This window comes from Ixodes scapularis, unplaced genomic scaffold (genome assembly GCF_016920785.2).
Source record: "Ixodes scapularis isolate PalLabHiFi unplaced genomic scaffold, ASM1692078v2 PGA_scaffold13__105_contigs__length_92229423, whole genome shotgun sequence".
Taxonomy (NCBI): domain Eukaryota; kingdom Metazoa; phylum Arthropoda; class Arachnida; order Ixodida; family Ixodidae; genus Ixodes; species Ixodes scapularis.
Genome location: NW_024609839.1, coordinates 67,974,059 through 67,988,766, shown reverse-complemented (window position 1 = coordinate 67,988,766; position 14,708 = coordinate 67,974,059).

The window sequence follows — 14,708 nt, the reverse complement described above, 5'->3', positions numbered from 1 at the left end:
ACCATCAGCACTACCTATGACCAAAATCAGTATCAAGAAAAAGAAAAAAAAAAGAGTAGGGGGTTCCGAGTTGCCATCCCATCTGTCTTCTTACAAAAAGAAAAAAGAAGAAAACCACACATTCTCCTACTGACATGAATGAAAACGGCACCATCAGCACTACCTATGACCAAAATCAGTATCAAGAAAAAGAAAAAAAAAAGAGTAGGGGGTTCCGAGTTGCCATCCCATCTGTCTTCTTACAAAAAGAAAAAAGAAGAAAACCACACATTCTCCTACTGACATGAATGAAAACGGCACCATCAGCACTATCTATGACCAAAATCAGTATCAAGAAAAAGAAAAAAAAAAAGAGTAGGGGGTTCCGAGTTGCCATCCCATCTGTCTTCTTACAAAAAGAAAAAAGAAGAAAACCACACATTCTCCTACTGACATGAATGAAAACGGCACCATCAGCACTACCTATGACCAAAATCAGTATCAAGAAAAAGAAAAAAAAAAGAGTAGGGGGTTCCGAGTTGCCATCCCATCTGTCTTCTTACAAAAAGAAAAAAGAAGAAAACACGCAATCTTCTAATGACATGAATGAAAACGGCACCATCAGCACTACCTATGACCAAAATCAGTATCAAGAAAAAGAAAAAAAAAAAGAGTAGGGGGTTCCGAGTTGCCATCCCATCTGTCTTCTTACAAAAAGAAAAAAGAAGAAAACCACACATTCTCCTACTGACATGAATGAAAACGGCACCATCAGCACTACCGATGACCAAAATCAGTATCAAGAAAAAGAAAAAAAAAAGAGTAGGGGGTTCCGAGTTGCCATCCCATCTGTCTTCTTACAAAAAGAAAAAAGAAGAAAACACGCAATCTTCTAATGACATGAATGAAAACGGCACCATCAGCACTACCTATGACCAAAATCAGTATCAAGAAAAAGAAAAAAAAAAAAGAGTAGGGGGTTCCGAGTTGCCATCCCATCTGTCTTCTTACAAAAAGAAAAAAGAAGAAAACCACACATTCTCCTACTGACATGAATGAAAACGGCACCATCAGCACTACCGATGACCAAAATCAGTATCAAGAAAAAGAAAAAAAAAAAGAGTAGGGGGTTCCGAGTTGCCATCCCATCTGTCTTCTTACAAAAAGAAAAAAGAAGAAAACCACACATTCTCCTACTGACATGAATGAAAACGGCACCATCAGCACTACCTATGACCAAAATCAGTATCAAGAAAAAGAAAAAAAAAAAGAGTAGGGGGTTCCGAGTTGCCATCCCATCTGTCTTCTTACAAAAAGAAAAAAGAAGAAAACACGCAATCTTCTAATGACATGAATGAAAACGGCACCATCAGCACTACCTATGACCAAAATCAGTATCAAGAAAAAGAAAAAAAAAAAAGAGTAGGGGTTCTGAGTTGCCATCCCATCTGTCTTCTTAAAACAAAGAAAAAGAAGAAAACCACACATTCTCCTACTGACATGAATGAAAACGGCACCATCAGCACTACACTACCTATGACCAAAATCAGTATCATAAGCACCACCCGAGCTTCGCCCCAATCAACATCATTCACCTCGTAAAGATGCGGTAATTTTTTTTTTTCTTTTTCGAGGAGGGAGGGGGGGGGGGGGGGGAGGGGCGGGGAAATGCCGCAAAATCCCCTGCCCTTGTCTTATATCTTTAAAAAATTAGTTAATTGAGTGGTTTTCAATGTTTAGCGAGTCTTTCAGTGAAACCATTAGTTTATTTTCACTACTCAAAAAGTTAGTCAATTTTAGCTAATGATTTAGCTAATTAGTGTGTCTTTTAGCTATCCTTGGCGTTATCGTGGTTAACGGCGCAAGCCAAACCGGACGCCGCCGTTCCGCGTTCTGACGCGTACCGACAAGTGCAAGAGTGGAGACAAAGGCAGCTGACTTGAGGTCTACCCACTAATCGATCCAATCAGAGTTCGGCGTTCTGACGTCACCACGCGCTCTCGTCTCCTTCCCTCTCCCTCGGTTTCATGGCTCGCACAGTGATTGCACTTACTGTCTTCTTCGCAAGAAAGCGCGGAGTTCCGTAGGGACACCGGCAAAACCGACTGCTCGTGACAAATACTTGACTCATCAAAAATGCGCGTGTCAGGCGTTGCGAATTGGGCGGTGCTTGTGCCCGGGACAAGAACACGATATACCATTTCTTCGTCGGATGTTTCTAGTTATTAGCGTACTGTTCAACGCGCGTGAAGCATATAGTCCGCTGTATAGAGTCCGTAAATGAGCTACGCTTAGAGTATGGGCAGTCTGTTCCCCGATATTGTTGTGGGCGCCGCCATATTGGTGCTTAGTACAGAGCAAACGCATCTGCCGATTGTCATAATTCAAAAGTGCGATTTCCTCAAAATTTGGTGTTAGGAAGCGCATGTAATCTTGATTTGCTCTGTGGCCAATTGTTGAAACATTTGTGGGTGTACGGAAGAGCGTTCCTCGCGATTTCAGATAAAACGTAAGATAACTGGCAACCATGATTTTAAGCCACAAGGTGGATAAGTGTCGTTACTCTGAAGGGTTGCTTATTTAGTGGCACTAGTCCGCTGCACGAATACATGCCCTGTGTTAACGCACGGAGCTTGAAGCACGTGGGGCAAAGGCCATCGCGCTGCAGAACCCAGAGATCTCGGGTTCCCTTGCAATCTGGACGAGCACCGTTTACCGGCGTGCGGTCGTGTACCTCTACTGCGTGGTGCACGTTCAAGACCCCAGGCGAGTGGTTGTATTGCGCGGGCTACATTTTCCATCTACACCAGAGACGCCCATTCAGACTAACTAACTTCCAGCATGTCTATAAGCACGCACAAAACAACTTACGTGTATTGGCACTGATGAGTTCTAACATGTAGACATATCGGAAGCCCGTTGTCCCGCAGCAGTGCTCAAGGGTGGAGAGCCCAGTAATAATCTCGAGCTTAAACATTCAATTTTCCCCGAAAAAAGAAAAATAACCCGTAATTTTGAAACTTGAACATTGCAACGGGCTTGCCTTCCCACGCGAAATGTGCCCTTGTGTATATGTGTGTGTGTGTGGGGTTGGGGAGGGGGGGGGGGGGGGGGTAGACATCTTCATCGGGGGTGTCCACGGCGAGGGACAAAGGAAGACGGAACGTGCTGCCGCACTGCCAGAACTCGTCTCTTCTCTCTGGCGTCTGTCATTAAGCATAATCCATCATTCTGGAAGGGAAGTTATACTATACTTATTAATTGTTTGTTCGTTTGTTTTTTCTACGCCTCACATACTATCGGGTCCCGAGTTGAGTGGTCACCAGACATGTGTGCAGAGGAAGGTCAAAGAACTTGCTTCTAAAAAAATTGCGGTTTGCAAAAAAAAAAAAAAAAAAGAATGGGAGCCGAAAGCGATCGCTTCCGCAGAGCGATGTTCAATCCTACGCGTTGTCTGTGTTCTGTCGCGAACAATATGAGCTGAAACAGACCTTCATGATCCTTTGCCGTACCTGCCAGTTTCTTTTTTTTTTTTTTGTTTTTTTTTTTTTGTTTTTGAGAGAGAGAGAGAGCTGTTGCTCGAACTGGGAGAAATGGAAAGCAAAGTTGAGGTCCTATAACTTACACTCTTTGACATATTAAGAGATAACAGAGCTTGTTGGACCAACAGACACACAAAACGGCCGGTTGGAGTGGTTCGAGTCCATGCTCGCAAATCCCGACTATAGTGTTTTCTAGACTTGCTCCGTTACTGATTTTCCTCAAAATTGGTTCAACGTAAACCCGTCTGGGTCAATAATCTAAATTACAAGTCACAGTATTTGTTTTTTGTTCGCAAAGTTATTGGACTTTTAAATCTAATCTGAAAGAGGGAAGAGAATTTAAAAAAAATTAAGATGCTTTAAATTATAATTTAAATCGTAATTTAAATCAGACCGGTTTTACTGTGATGATTTATATCAAACCACTCCTGGAAAAACATAATTCCGAAAATCGTTTTTATTTACCTTTTGCCTATTGCTTGATGCTTTCTATGCGCATTTGTTTTGTATTTAAATTAAAGAATCATCGAGCGAGAAAGATTTATATCAGGCAGAACACGAGTAAAATACATTGGTTCTTCTGGGCAAATCGCATTATTAAGTTTTCTACCCTCCACTTCGTCAGTTACATAACGCAAACAATTCAAAACGTGAAAAAAAACAAAAAACTAGAAAGGTAACGTTTTATTGCGAGCAAGTCAAAACGTGAAAGAAAGAAACAAAAACTAGAAAGGCAGTGTCTTATTGCAAGCAAATGAGAACGCGAAAGAAAAAAAAAAATCATGTAAGACTTTTTAGCTTACTAGAAAAATCGAGCTGTTTTTGTTAGATATACAAAGTAGTTAATTAAATTGTAGTCTACATTTAGAGTATAATTCTTTCTGTTCCGCGATGTTCTCAGTCATAGGATGGATTGATTACAATCTACCAGGTTTAAAAACACGTGTTGTAATGGGGAGTCACTAATCTTTCGCTACAATGATCTAAATCAAATTTATCTAGTGCAAATCAAATCAATCTGATTTGTACCATATTTATCTATTTTAAATCAAACAAATCTTACTTAAATAAAATGCATTTGATTTAAATCAACTAAATCTCATTTAATTGAATAAAAAATATTTTTCCACCCTTTTTGTCTTCTCTTGACAACACTGAAAAATTGACGTCAGATGTAAAATGGAGCAATACGGGAACAGCACAGCTTGTTCCCAACTTTAGTGGTGTGAAATGAACGTTAATTAAATTCACGTCAGGCAAAAAAAAAAAAAAAAGTATAACATGCTTTTGTCACCGACGTTCAATCGGCCCGCTCCACGAACTTTTGGCTCCAACTTTGTGTTTGACGAGTTTAGGGCCCTCGGTTGACTCGCGAAGTCTGGCAACGTGTGACGTCACCCCAATGGAGAGCGCGGGGAACTTTGAATGTGGGTTTGGGCATCACTCTATAAATACCGCAGAGACAAAAGGGGGCGACGCAAAAGAAAAGTGGGGACAAAAGCAACACCACCTCAAAGCCGGCATCACCTTCGTTTGCCGCTTTCTCATTTGGGTAATTTGAACTTAGAGACAATGAATAGCGCGTCAGAAAGAGTTCCGGTGCGCGATTCCGCATATATATGTTCAGTTTCGGTGTAGCTGAAAAAATCGCTGGGACTTCCCGTTAATTATTAGGTTTAACCTATAATCGTGTTACGGTTTAAGAACCGGGGGTTGCAGCTTGTGAAAGGGAGTGGCGATTCCGGCTCACCCGTATACAGTAAAAGAATCATATGCGCGGTCAACCCTCTGTTCGTAGCATCATGCATTCAAGAGTTCCGCATGGCGTTGTGAGAGGCAGCGGCTTTTTTCGTTCGTGAGTGCTCGTGTAAAAGTTTTGATAACTATACATTCGGGCAGCAGTGCCTATGACGGCATCGTAAATAGTTTCGTATATCAGGCCAGCAGTCAGGAATTTTCTTCGGGGAAAGGGGGGCGGGGCGCACTAGCTGAAGCTTACCCCCGGCCAAAAACAAATACCCAAAATGTTGCCGCGAAACGTAAATAAATAAAAAAAAAGACAGGAAAAAGTTAGCGTTTTGCTTGACATCCGCGAAGCCGCGCTAGAGACCTCCCGTCAAAATTGTAAAAAAAGCAAAGTAAAGGGGAAAAGGGGGGGGGGGGGGGAGTCTCCCCCCCCCTTTTTTTTTCAGTCTAAGGGCCTTGTCGTTTATAGTTCATCCCATAAACTATGCTCGGTAACAAAGACACAAGCGGGAGTGCTTGTCAGTGCAGACCAGGAGGGAGAGAAAAAAAAAAATGATTAAAGAAAAACCAAATGAATAAGATTTATTTGATTTAAATTGCTAAAGCTATAAAATTGTGATTCTTTGGTCACTAGATAAATGTTTCAACATGGCAGATTGATTGCTCGATTCGTCTAGTCACTGATAACGATAGGGAAGAAAGAACTACTGTAAATGTAAAGTACAGTATAATTAACCTTCTTTTTATTGCTGTAATTTCCGCCATACTAGACCACAAACAGTTGATTCTTTTTAGTTAATTAAAAAACTTAATATGATTTTTTTCGAGTTGTAACTTGATTGTAAAGGACATCCTTTTTTACTCTTCGTTTTTTTTTTGCGTTCTGTTTTTTTTTTATTTTTTTATTTTGTTTTTGACTAGGACGTTACGTAGTTGACTAACGAAGTGCAAGGCAGGAAGCGAATCGGGGCTCAACGCCCCGATTCGCTCAGAACGGCACTTCTTATATAAATCTTTTTTGCTTGATGAATATTCGATTTAAATACAAAACAGATGCACAGAAATAATGAAATGATAGTTAAAATAATATTTTCGAGATTATTTTTGAAGGAAAGGCTCCATTTAAATCGTCAAAGTAAAACCGGCGTGGTTGAAATTACGGTTTCAATCATGATTTTTATTCCCCACCCTACTGCTGACTACTTTGCATACGGATGGAACGCTCAACTACGCAGAATAATTCTTGAGATGAAGCGTAGAAAGAACTTACTCTTGGCAGTTAATTATGCAAGCTCATCGAGGAGTGACATCCGTAGCATTACCATACCGCGGGCTCAAGCCGGGATATGGCCCTTTGAACGAATATATCCTCGAACTGTTTCGGCAAGCGACACTGTTTGTTGACATTAGGTCCGCGTCAACATCCTCGCTATTGACTCGCCAAATAAGGCTCGCGACGCTGGTTCAATGTCCTATAAGCGTCGACTCACGACAACTTTTACAAACTTTGACGCGTACGAGTTCCCAAAAGGGTATAGCTCCCTTCGATCTACCAGGTTTGCCCAACTTGATGCATCACACAATTCAATCGCAAACATAAAAAAAAAAGAAGAAATCCGCCAAGGGTACTTTATACGAAGGAACTCCGTACCCCAGGAGCGATGAATGACGTAAGAGGTGTCAACTCTGTACGGCACTCTTGACGCCCTCCGTCGGGACGAAAACGAAACCACTAAACCTTCCAGACGACCGGCTTCACTCAAGAACCCCGGCTGAAATTCTCGAAACCCAAGAGTGGTGTGAATCGACGCCGGGTCTACACTGGAACGGCGCCACGGTCAATATTTTCGCACGATGCAGCGCAAGCGCATGCATCCAGAGGAGTCTCTGTCCTGGTGTGAAGGACCTCGAGGGTATAGTTATCGCGGTTATCGCCGAAACCGCGGCAGCCATCTCTGGTCCCCCGTAGCATATATCCAGTTTGATTGTTGTTGTTGTTGTTGTTGCCTGTGTCTAGCTGGTGGGTTGTTTGTTGTTCTTTGTCGAGTCACGGCCAGATCCTGTTTCGACGAGGCGTTCCGGGCCGGTGCCCCTGCGACCAGACGTCAACTCCAGAGTTCTGATCGTTGTTGTGGGCTTCTTGAGAGTGTTGTCAGACGTGGTCTTGATGGATTCATTTCTTGTCAACATTTGCATGTAGCGTCTCCTGTGTGCGTGCTTTTCTTTTTTTTTTTTTTTTTTGCCGGAAAGTTTTTGCCGTTTCGAGTTACAATTTTGTTTTGTACTTTTACTTTCTGAATGCTAGAAGTGCATGTTCAAGAAAGTGATTGAGGATGGTAGTTCATTTTCCTGCTCTCTTCTGGTTAAAGTGAGCTTTGGCATTCGAAGGAGTTCTTTTGAGAAGACCCGGTTGACGAGTGACTAATTGACTCTTTTCAAAAATCCCATTCCAGCTAGAACGACCGCTGTCAAAACCGGCTAGGAAATGGCGGCGCTGCAATAACTGCTTTTTCATTCTCACGTCTGCGAAAGAAAGTGCTCTCGGGGTTTGCAGTTTGGATATTCTTGGTATATATAGAATCCGTCTGAATCTTTTTTATATATACTTTGACAGGAACAAACACAATAGACCATAAATTCGAAAACCAACTGGTTCAGAGTAAATCCCCATAGGGGCTAGCTACTCTGGAATGCACGCGGCCTAAAGCAACTGAATTTAACCATTCTGGTGCTGTGCTGATTGCTGATTAGGTTGTCAGTTACTTTTTAACTGATGAATATGCAAACAACGCTCTAGGAAAAACAAAATGACAATTTGGACCGGACTCGTTCTTTTTTAGCACTAAACTTTGAGCTATACAGGAATTCGCAAGATACGTGTCGTAATTTTATTGTATAGTGAGTGAAACATGTGGCTCCAGCGTGCGAACCAGCGCGTTTTCTTCCCTGACAATAACGAGATAACAAGTGGGGGGAGGGGGGGGAGGGGGGGAGGGGGCAATCGTTTCTCCAATTATTAAAAAAAAAAGTTAATGAAAACATTGCAAATGAGAGGGCGAAAAATCACCCTCCCCCCTTCCCGAATAGTTCCGACGCCTCTGCAATCCTAACAAAGCAGTATTAATACTTCTGTGATATATGGCGTCAAATCACAGCATGACGTCACGTCACCTGACACTGGTGTCACGCAACAACGTGACGTGGCGGGAAACCATGACGTTAGGTAACATTGTAACGTACTGAGGTACACGACCAACACCAACACGAGAAAGCAAGTTCCGTACAGGGTTCCCACATAAAGCTATCACTTGAAAAAGTGAACACCGGTATGATTTACCGATCCACCCTTGGACTGTCGATGACTCGATATACGCTTGTACTTCCGCACGTATAGACATCAAGCGAACGGCGCTGAGCGGTCGCCCGAAACCCCCCGTTGCTCGCCATTACAAAATAGATTGGAGGGGTGCTAAGTTTCCAAGTTGGGAGGTCGGTCGGCGTTTGCCCCCCTGTATACAGAGTCGCCCACGTGGCTCTGGGGAAACGGGGAAACGCCCGATCCGGCCCCAGAAAAATTTTCGAGCCACAAGGTTGGCGGCCGGGGTCAGCTTGTCGTTGTACCTGGGAAGTCTGGACGCGCCTGGCCTGGCGGTGTGTTTGCTCCGAAGACGGACGCGCGCCGTGAAGGTTCTCGCTTACGGCCCACACGCGTCTGCGATTGCTCGTTCGTCCGGGCCGGGTCGGGCCGTCGCCGTTTTCTCGAAGACGGCGAACGTTGAGCCTATAGGGTGTCTAATGCCCGTTCGGGTGCGGTTACCCTACATGCTCGAGAGCTCGAAGTCGCTGCTTTGAAGCGTTCTTCCGCAGAACGAGCACTCGCGCAGGAAATGCACGTCTCAAAGCCGGGAGAGCGGGCTTGCTCGCGCTTGTAGCCTTGGCTGCAGTATGGTCGGGGTCATACTGCTCATACATCATACAAAAGACTGTCTGTAAACACGAGTCACCGCAATGTCCGTGGTTCGAATGCCGCGTGCCAAGTTTTCTCCTTGAACTCATTGCCATGCGGCATTCGAAGCACGTTCGAATATGTACGCAGACTATTCCGTATGATGTATAAGGGGTGTGACGCCGTATACCACTTGCCGACGGCAAACATGGTCATAAAAAAAAAAATAGCGAGAGACAAAATGCTTTTTTTTACATCGTGAAGACCCGAGCCTTAGTGGCATGAGGTCGACGACATACACACAGGTTAATTTTTTGTTCCCGAGTCCTTGTTGTTAATGATGTTGAAAGTGCACCAGCTCGTCTGCATCTTCTCTGTTATTACTGCCTCTGTAGTATTTATTTATTTATTTGTTTATTTGTTTACACATACTGCCAGCTGCCATTTGGCTGCCAAGGCAGGGGGAGGCATACACGACTGAAACATACACAACAAGAATAGTTTCTTTTTATTGCAATACACAAATGAAAAGATGCAAGAATAATTAAACTGTCAAAAATGAATTTGAAAAGCAACAATAGAGCGCTGTCGAAAATTCTTGAGTGAACGAAGAACTCGTAATGTTAGCGGGAAGACTTCCACTCAAATAATTTGTTTTAGACACTCGGCGCGGAGGGTACGACATTCATGTTTGCATGTTTGTGACGTGCCTGACGTGGGGTATTAAATTGCATGAATTTGTTAAACAAGAAAAGGAACGAGTCATGAACAACGATATATAAAATCTTTAGTCGATTGGCCCTGCGACGACTAGATAGAAGATCAATTTTAGATCGTCAATATAATCCGGTGACGGAACTCATTATGGACAGAGCGCAAAGCCTTCTTTTGCACACCCTCGAGTTATTCGACATTCGCCCTTGCTGCAGGGTCCCACACAACGTCCGGACACACTAAAACCGGTTGAACTAATTTACTAGAAATTACAAGCCTGGTGGAGGATCTGCATTACTTCAGCCGCCTTTTCGGTGCGCATACATACAACCACAACCACTAAAGAAGCCACGCTTGGAGAATCGACATCAATTCCCCGATTTTTATTGTGGACGCCGCCATTTTGGTGCTCACTGCAATGCGGGTGAAATTGGCGATCGTTTTGTGACTTCCTGAGTTTTGGGTGTCAGGAAGCTCCGACGCTATCGTTCTTGCTCCGTCGCGGACTTTTTAAAGAATTCTGGGGGACGCAAAAGCGTTTGCTGCGATTTCGGATAAATCTTCAAATAAACTGGCAACAATGATTTTAAGCACCAAGATGGCTGGAGTATCGTTACTTTGAAAGGTGGCTTAGTTTGTGGGTCTATACTCGTCACATCAAGAAGACGCACGTTTTGCGCATCATTGGTGCGCTGCGCGAAGTAGTTCTCACAAAGAGATGAGAATTAGTGATGTTCCGCGAGGAGCCGGACTTTTTTTTTAGTACGCTTCTTGAGGTGAATACGAGTTAAGGTTAGATGGGCCGTGCAAAGCTATTCAGTTGGCGTATGTTTCTCATTTAAGCGCAAGTTTACACTGGCACTCGTGTGACGCAACTATGCATCGTTGACGATCATCGCTATACTCCAAAGTTTTTTTTTTTCGACCGAAGTATAGGTTAAAGGAGCGTCATTCTAATAGGGTCGACTGAGAGCAAACGAAGACATATCTCAAAAGAAAAAGGAACACTGTTACATGCTATTAGACACGCAACAAACGTACGAGTCGAAATTCCACCACAGCAACGCCGCCATCTCTCAAAATACACACACAAAAAGAATGATTTACCGTTGTTTTTTCTAGACATCACACACCGAAAAAATGACAAGTAGGGGCAAACGTCGTTGCAAATTAAGCTTAGGACGACGATGCCCACGCAATCGCGGCTGGCGTGCAGCTCAGGAACGGTAAAGCCCCATCACGCACGAATCCATGGTTGAAACTGAAACGCGAACCTCACGAGGTTCGAGTTCGAAAACTGGTTCGACATTTTTCGAAGTTTGAACGAAAATTCGAAAAATACGTTGGCCTAAAGTTGGACTCTTACGCGCCTGAGCGGATAGCGAAAACGATCTGACGCCACCTGGCGGAAAGGGGGTGCGCTATTTATCGGGTGTATAGTTTAATAATATCCTTTCTTATCTCACAAAAATGCAGTTTCGGTAGAGGTCATAGAAAAAAGATTTAAAAAGAAAGATGTTAAGGTTGACTAAGCGTTAACAAAACAACTAAACAATTAAAAGGAACATGTGTCCACCTTTCTACTGTGTTAAGTATGAACCAAACTAATGTATAAATTATGTTCGCCTCAATTTTTTGCAATATTTGCGTAGAAGTCGGGCAGCACTGTTCAAAAACCGGACTTCGTCGAATTCTTCAAAAAAGTTCGAAGGTTCGTAGAGCCTCAGGTTCGACTAAAGTTCGTGGCAGGGAGGCGGAAGCTATGCGCTCGTTATCCAGTCATACGCCGATCTTCCTTCGCCTCATCCCTCTTCCCTCCTCACCCACGCGCAGAGCGCGAAGTCACGTGATGACAGGGAGGCACCTGATTGGTCCGTCGTGCGTGCAGCGCCCACCGTCCTGTCAGCTTAGGGGTGAACGGAGTATAGTTAATAAGAACTACTCGGTCCTTCATTCCGAGCGATACATATTCCGCCCCCTGCCGCCGCTCCCCAGTGATCCTTCTTAACCTCGCCGCACCCACTGGAAGCCCCAAGAAGCTTAACTAAGTCAACTGTCTACGCGTCTTGATATAAGCCCGAAATGCCCGACTTTCTTTATTTCTCCGTTCGTGCATATAAGTTGACAGTGCGGTCGGAGTTTCGGGCTCGCCAGACCAATCAGCCGCCTCTCTTTCATCTTCCGAGCCCACTTCCTGCGCTTATTAAAGGCGAGATCGCGATCACGTGGTAAAAGACTGACATGTGATTGGTCCAACGAGCACGTATCTTCCACCGCACTGTGAGCCTATAGGGTCCGTGGGTACCCGACCTCTTGTTTTTACGGTCTATTTATTTTTATATACCAAAGCTGGTCGTGCCTCAAGTTCTGGCTGACGCCCGCGGTTGTGAGTTATGGCTGTTTGTGAGGGATCTCTTCCGAGGCTGTACGTTCGATTGTGATAAATTAGAATGTATGGAGCACGTGCTCGAATTCGAAGAGCAAGAGCTCGAAAACGGCAGAAGCGCGAGCAGTTTGTGTACATTTCGTGTCTGACGTCTCGCAGAGTTGTTCCGCTGGAGCCGCGTCCGCATGGAGCTGTTTGATCGTAGACCGTCCGCTATATATGCTCGGGTATTTATATGGTTATGTTTCGTCTGAGACGCTAACCAAAGCTATTTTTCATTAACTTCTTAGTGTAATAATAGTTGCGGCTTATTTTTCCAGCGTGGCGATGTTCTCGCCGTTTCCCGCTGGGCGCGAGGCCAGTCGAATATCTGCCCTGTTTAATGTCTGCAGCTCCAGACAGTCACTATATCTCGTTTCTTCATAGCATAAACTAAAAAAAAAAAAAAAAAAAAAAAAGCTGATTGATTAAATATAACTTGAAGCTTCCGGCATCTAAAGGTGCAAAGTGAGCCTGTGCTATACACAACTGGAGGACGTTCAGCGCTCGAGAGTGCAGTAACCTTACGGAATACTATTTGGGTTGATCTTAAGGCCCGTTCACACTCTTGCGACCGACTTCGACCGAGAGAGACTTCTTAGGACCAGCTCCGCTGCATCGCATACGGTCCTAAGAAGTCGCAAAAGGCTTAAAAACATGTCTGGTCTCTCTCGGTCGAAGTCGGTCGCAAGAGTGCGAACGAGCCTTAAAACTTAGGTCTTAAACCAGCTTAAAAAAGAAAAAAAAAAAAAAAAGAACTGGAACACTGTAAAAATAGAAAACTTAAAAGCAGTTTAATTATTGTTCTTTCTTTTTCTCTCTCTCTCTCAATTTAGTTGTGGCGCTGAAATAGAATCTTCTTCAAAACCCCATCAAGCAGTTTTGGGGGTCACTATTTCTTGGCCACGAATCGTGTGATATTGAACCCGTGCCTCCGCCTGACGCTGGCGCCGCGCTCGTTCTCGTATACCGGCTGAGCCGAGTTCACACCGAATACTGACGCTCGCCTCGCGTCCAATACACGCTCAGAGTGCGGATCCAAGCAATGGCGGACTTAGATAATTGGCGCAGCAGCTAGTAGACGGCCTGCACTTTTGAATAGGGTGACGAAGGAAAGGGGGAACGAAGGGAAGCACCCACACTGTTAGCAAAAATAACACGCCCAGACGTGTAAACCGTTGTCCCATAGCGGACACGTCCAGGGTTGCCACTGGTGGCTACTTTTCGCCAAATTGGCTACTTTTGGGGGCGCTTGGCTACTGAAAATTACGCTTGGCGATTTGGCGAATTTTCGGCTACTTTCGGCAATCCGCTGTGGCTCTCAGCAGTATCGCACAGGCACGTTTCCGGTCCAAAACGGGCTTGTTCTGCAAGTTGGGTTCATGAACCTTTAAATGCTGGACACGGGCAGACTGATTGAAAAGAATACAGACGCATGGAGAGCATTTACCTGGACCCTGCGCAAGCTGACTTTGGGACGGCATTGTCAGAACGGCTTGCTTCGAGCGAACTGCCTGCCCAGGAGCTACTGTGCATCCATGTTTACGATGCAGTACGATGCTTTCAGTATTTGGAGAAACTGGCGAGTCAAGTGCAAACGCGCAATCGTAAAGAAACATCTGCACTCCGCAGGCTTCAAGCAGTCAGGCCGGAGATTGTAATGGGGTCCAATGCTTGCCGGGAGATTTTTAGTTTGCCTTCGCACCTTCTCAGAACCTCTAGGAATGAGCTGGAAGCGGAGATCCGACTACTGTGGTCTGCTTTTGCCACGAACGAGACGAGCTCTGTGTTGAAAAGGGGCCTGCAAGGTCTTTTTTACTGTTTTTTTTTTTATTTGCACCGAACCTGAGTGCACTGAAAATAGTAACTTAATGAAACTTCCTTTTCTCTAATTTCGCTTTATTTTAAAAGTTATGGGCAAATTAAAATTACAAAAACAATAAAAAAATAACCTTCATGCTTCAGTGGCCGTGAACTAGAGGAGGAGTAGTGAGCTCAGAGAGCGCTCACGGCTGCCGCACTCCGTGTCGACGGCTCGAGAGGGCGCCCCTAAAGCATGTCCTGGATAGGCTGTTTGAAGCGGGCAGCCAGGGCGGCTCGCGTTGCATTTGCTGCGCGATTAAACACTAATTAGGCATGACACTTCATTGGCCACAAACGAACGCAAACACGGGGTAAAGATCAGTATAGAACGGGAACCACTTCGCTCTGCCATACCGCCAACGGGCAAACCGCAAGCCAAACCTTCTCGCCGAAGGCCTTCGGAAAGCTTGCAACCGGTCGGATCCTAGCGAGCCCGTACATGACCGCAGCGCCGCCGCCTACATCTGGGACCTTTCTACGCTCGCCGCTCGTG